Here is a 6,412-nt window from a genome sequence, read left to right as displayed (position 1 = left end):
CCCGCCCCGGCCCCCGGGCCGCCCCGCCCCGCCCGGCCCGGCCCTCCTGCCCTGCCCGCCCTGCCAGCCCGGCCCGCCAGGCTTTCGACCCGGCCTCGAGGCGCCCCGGGCCCGCCGTGCCCGTCCGGCGGAGGCTACGAGGATGCTGAGGGGCCTGGAGCATCTCCGTGCCCAGGACAGGCTGAGGGAGCCGGGGCTGCTCAGCCTCGAGAGGAGCCCCAGCTGAGAGGGGCCCTCAGCCCTGGGTGTCCCTGGCTGCAGGGAGGGCTCAGGGCAGGGCCCGGGCTCTGCTCCGGGGCCCGGCAGCGGCACCAGAGCACCGGGCAGGGCCTGAGCCCGGGAAGTTCCACCTGGACAGGAGAAAAAACTTCCCTGGGCAGTGACTGAGCACTGAACAGAGACCAGAGAGGATGTGGAGTCTTACTCCAGAACAGTCTGGACACACTCCTGTGCCATGTGCTCTGGGACGGCCCTGCTGAACAGGGAGGTGGCACCAGCTGAGCCACTGAGTGCCTCCCAGCCTGACTCGCTCCCAGATTGTGCCCATTGCAGCCTGGCCAGGGCTGGCAGGGCCCAAGCCCAGGGGAAGGGAGGAGACATTGTGTGAGGTGATGGCCATGTAGGAGCCTCGCTGGGGCACCTGCTGCCAAACCTGCCATGGACTGGGACCGTGGCATTGATCAGGGGATTCCGTGAGGCGACACGGGACCTGTGTGATTTACACACTGCCATGGTCTGAAATCCAGATTTGTCACAGAACCACACAATATGCTGAGCTGGAAGGCACCCACAAGGACCATTGAGTGCAACTCCTGGCCCTGCACAGGACAGCCCCAAGAATCCCTCCATGTGCCTTCACATTTTGGGTTAGCACCCTGAAGACAAGCCAGCACCCAAAGGTGGGGCTGTGATCTTTCTGGTGTGCATGTGTGTTCCCACGCACCTGTGCAGAGACACTCGACGTCCCATTCTGCAGCAGGAACATTGGATCAGGACAAGACTCCACATGTGATTCTTCCTTGTGGATCATGACACTGCTCAAGATCTCTTCAACAAATGAGGACGAATTCTATAGCACAGTAAAAAAGCCCTCTAGGAGTGAAAGGGATTGACGGCTTTTGTTGCTTCAGAAAGACACAAGCACTTGGAGGATGGAGTGTAATCCCCTCCATCCTCAGCATTCACGCCCTTTCTGGTTCAGTGACACGCTGGAGTTCAGCCTCACAGTGCTAGAAAGGAAAGTCCGTTTGATTTCTTGTCTGAAGTATAGAAGCAGAGAAAAGTTGTCACCAATTCTTTAGACTTCATGTAGCTCAAGGATCTCCTGCATTTTCAAGTGACTGGTGTCCTCACAATGTGTATGTGCTGTTTATCACAATTCACTGAGATAGCTTTTATGAAGAATTTAGTGACATTTTGTGTCTGAGAGGCTGCTTTGAGACTTTCTCGCTCAGTGGGACATAGAAATCCCCTGCTTGTCACTGCAAGTCACACCTGGGCTTCACTGGGTGCTTCCATGGCGTCTTCACATCAGTGGTCATAAGAGTCAGGAAGTCACAGAGTTTTTCTCTTACATGGAAATGTAAATTTTAAAAATTGGAAATACACAAAACTTCAAAACCAAAGCTGGTTCTTTGGCATTAAAGAGCTCCTTGAACTGAGGTACTTCGAGAGTTCCTGTGAGACACGTGTGGAATCTGTCTCAAGGAAGGAAAGCAAAGAGAACTGGTTTGGGTTTCCTATAACAACATCATTTTGCCTTCCAAGAGTAGGTATTTTTTCTCTGATGGCACCATTATTCAAGTATGTTGAAAAACATTTCAAAATGTTGCTAAGTCAGGACCATGTTCAGAAATTCTCAATTAACTTCATGGCTGCTTGAGCCAGTCTGCTCCTGCCTAAAATACACAGCCCCAAACCTGAGCACCCTCCTATTTCAACACTTACTTATGCCTTACCACTGGCCACTTCTTAGCCATCACTTAATACAAAAAAAAAAGACAATATAAAAACAACCCACAGACCTTCTACTCTAAGGGCTGAACTTGAGAAAACAGAAGTGTCTGAAGGTTGGAGGAACGGAGTGTAGTGGGACATGATAATGCAGCTGGAGATAGAAATGATACTTGATAGCTATTTAAGGGAATTAACACAACACAAAGATCTTTGCAAAAGACACAACAGCTCAGACACAGAGACTTGGAATCCAGACAGGAGAACTGAACAGGCTGTTGGGCATCATCCCTTGTCCTGAATTCTGGGAGCAAGTGGAAGTATCTGAGAAAGTTTGGGTCTTGCTGTATATACTTACCAGAAGATAAGATAAGGCTGGGCTGGAGATAGAGGTGGATAGAGAGTTCCCCGGGAGCAGCAATATCAAGGAGTTTCCAGCTGGGAACATTTCCAGCCATGATGGTCATACTCAGTCCATAATTGCAGTATGGAAAACCATTTGTGAAGAGTTTAGAAACTGGAATTTGGCATGGGAGGGGATGAAATGAGACCCAGATAGAAAGAAGAGTGTCAGGAGGCAGAAACACTCATTCAGTGCACAAGAGGGATGGTGAGGGAGAGAACAGGAGGGAAAGGTGATGTGGCAGCAGAAGCTGGAGCAGAAGGGAGGCACTGCCTGCTTCGGGGTAAAGCCTGCAATGACAGGGCTGAAAAGTGGGGGCAAGGATGAGAGTGGGTGTGAAAGCAGTCCTGAATGATGGACAAGATCTTGTTCTCATTCAGTTCAGGAGGGTTCTCGTGGTGGTTTGCACAGTGTGACAGCTGTCAACAGAGAGCTGGGGAAGAAAGATGAGAATTTACAAAGTTTGTGTGAAAAGATTGATGTTAAAGCTAAAATTCAAGTAGTGGGGAAGAAGGAGAAAAGGAATCCTGACACAATTTTTCTCCTGTGTGTACAGAATGAACAAAATGAAACAGAAGTTGATGGTAATAGTCTTAATATACTTTTTGTATTACAGAAGTGGGTATTGTTTCTCACAATACAGCCACTGGAAATCAGTAAAATCACTGCATTGTAAGAGACTAAACACTTCACACCAGAGGGGAGACAATTAGCACTCCCAAGCTGAATAGGTTTAATTGCATGTGTTGTGCTACTGCTTCAGGTCAAAATTGTGCCTGGATTCATCCTAGTAGTAGTTCAGGAGCAGTGTCATGCTTGGGTTTTATTCAAATACAAAATAATTAAGACAACTATTGATGGTTTTACACACAACATAATTAATTATATAATAAATACAATTTAATCACCATTAAGACCACGGGTCTCACAATGATCTTTAAGACCCACTAAGCCACCTGGCTCCTGTGCTATTCAGACACTTCATCACCTGTCAACATTGGGGCCGTTTTCTGTTGAACAGTCAGTGCAACCACCTTGCAGGGATAACTTCCCATTTTATGCTCTTTGCTTTGTTGAAATCCCTCTCAATGGCTGGGTTTTCAGATCTAGTTTTGGATTAAAAATTTGGTTTTCTCTCTCCAGTTCTAATATATTTCCCCCTGAACAGTAACAGTCTGTAAGAAAGTTTTTAATTGCCACAATGCCTGGAGAGAGAGGGTAAAATGTGGCAGGAACAGAGGAGGAAATGATGCTCGGAGTGTCTGTGCTTGGCAGTAGTTACCTTCTTTGCCCATGTCTTCTGCAGCATGGCACATGTTCTAAAACAAGGCAAAGTTTGATAAGCAGTCCTGTCCCCTGCACACCCCCTGTTCCTGCTGATCCTGATATTAGCATTTGCCTCAGCTCTGGAATGCCAGCCACTGAAATCTGGCGCTGAAGTCATCCATGCACTGAACTCAGCACGCAATCTGTCACTGAATTAATTTGTGCCAAGATTTCAATCCAGGCTTACACTTGGGATCCTGATAGACCCTCAAATAAATATTATTGATTAGTCATCATTATTTTTTACTGTTGATATGCAGAAGGTTGTGGAGCCTTGCAGTTGGATTTCTACACAGTCCACTGGAAAATCTGTTTGATTATAGTGCTTATATTGGCAGCGAGGTACATCTTTATTGCAGGCTGAGGTTAAAGGCTCAGATTTTGTCAAAAACCCAAAGCAAAAGTGAAGCTGACTCCCCTGAACCTCAGAGCAGACAAATCCTCACCAAAGAGAGCAGCCAGGGATCTGGGACTGACTCTGGATTCATATTCCAGGAGATAAATAGGCCAGGCCTTGGGGTCCGAGTGGTTGTCCCAGCTTCAGCATCCTGCTGGTCTGGGTCAGAGGGATTGAACTGCTGGGCCTTGTGCATGACACACCCAAATCTGCTCAGGGGACACACAGTCACTAGTGCCAAACGTGAGTTACCTTCTCCCCCCTGCATTAAACGTGCCCGACCAACTCCAGCCCTGCTCTAAACTGATGGGAGCCAGGAAGCAATTAAAGCTCCTGCTCCTGCCAGATGATTGAGTGCTTGCAGACACAGATTCTTAAGAAAGTATAATAGAGAAAGTGCATTAGCAAAGTATTTGTGCCTTCATAGGAAATGAATATGGATGTAATTAAGAAAAGCTGATTTATGTGGAACTGTAAAGCCAAGGACATAAAATGAAAAATTCTCAGTAAATGTCAAGTCAGTGTTTTGTGGTGGCCAAAACAAGGCAAGGCGAGTACTGCAATGGTATTAAGGAACTGAGAATTAAAATGCCACTAAATAAATCCCTAGTCCATGAATATTTAAGACATTATATGGCGTTCCAAGCACCTGATCTCCAAAGATTATAGACCTGCTGTTCCACTGTAGTCTGTTACTAACATTTTGAGAACAGCAAGATCACAAGACTTTTTTTTGCTAGGAAAAGCCAAATGGTTTGCATGGTGTGTGTGGTGAAATGAGTGTTTGTATATCCCACTAAGGAGGAAAGCCTGGATGTTCTTAATGCTGCCCCTGTCCATGGGATCCATGGATTAGATCCTTTCAGAGGGGCTTCCTACAGGCAGGTGGGTACAGGAGACTGAGATCAGTTTTTCTTCTCTCAGGCACTATTGTGGTGTCTGCTGATGTCCTGATGCCATGGAGCTCTTGGGTTTGTTTCTTTATAGCACTTTTTTTCTGATAAATCCATTACCTCTAAGCATAGTGAGAAACTTCACCTATTTACCTAAAACCTGAGTGTTGCCCTGTCACGTTTCAAACTTTCACACACTGCAGCATACAAAATACTCCTGTATTATGACCCTAATTGTATGTGAAAGCACCTTCCTCCAAATGTGATCTCATCAATAAATGAAGGAATTTTACCAGGTAATTTTCATAATTAAAAAGTAGCCATGGACCTTCTAAAAGCTAAACTCTAATTCACAGCAGTTACATGATGAATAATTCATATATTGGACTTCAGTTATACATCCCTACATAGAAATGAGGAAAAGATGAACTTCTTGAAGCTTAATTTGCATTCTAGCAAATGATCAGCATTATGTAAATTTAAATAAACATCTAAACCCTCATTATTTGGTCATTATAAACTTTGTAACTATTTTAAACTTAAAATAATGCTTTTTGCTATGAAACCTCCAAATGAGACATAAATAGATAAAACCTAGTTACTGCAGATTTCACTGGCCCTTAAATCCAGAGATTTATCTCTGTATATATTATTGCTCTGATTAGTCTGCAGCAAATGAAATTATATGTCATTTTCTTTAAAAAGTACAGGCAAATGTCACAAAATGTACAGTTCAGTCACTGTGATTCAGTTCCATGTGGATTCAAAACCTACAGCTACACCTTTTATTATTTTAAAGCAAGTTATATCTGAAACATTTGCTTTGGATAGTCAGCAAAGGAGAAACTATCAGAATCTGTAGAACTCCACTAGAGAACAGAGGAATAGCTCTAAAGCAGTCCACTAGAAAATAACCTTGACTGAAAGTTTTATTTTTTTTATCAATGTGATGACTCTGAAATATACATTTATCATTTATCTGCAGACTTTCTAGATTTTTTTCTAACATTAACAGCTGCATCTACTGTGCCAAAGGCATGCAGACAAACATGAGCCAAACAGGCAGCATTTTTAGGACACTTGTTGCTTCTCCTGTCACACCAATAATTTTCTGATACAGGTATCCACAAAATAAAAAAAAAGGAGAGGACATTTTTCATATAAATATATAAAGCCACTATCAGAATAATCTCATCCTCCTCCCTTTGATTGCAAGAGCTTCATAATTTCTGAGTTCTGGCTCTATCAAACCATGAAACAAAAACTTGTATTGCTCTGTTTGTGCTTCCTTCCTCGGGATCTGGAGCAAATACAGACTTTGCATTGCAAACTGTTACTTGATACAAGGAAAAAATCTGAAATACCTTCCCTGAGGTGAACAGGGTCTCCTGTTCCCCTAAACCTGGTGAGAGTCCATTTCACAGGCTAAATGAATGTTTA

The sequence above is a fragment of the Corvus cornix genome, chromosome 20, assembly GCF_000738735.6.
Source record: "Corvus cornix cornix isolate S_Up_H32 chromosome 20, ASM73873v5, whole genome shotgun sequence".
Lineage (NCBI taxonomy): Eukaryota > Metazoa > Chordata > Aves > Passeriformes > Corvidae > Corvus > Corvus cornix.
Note: the sequence above shows the minus strand (reverse complement) of the source record.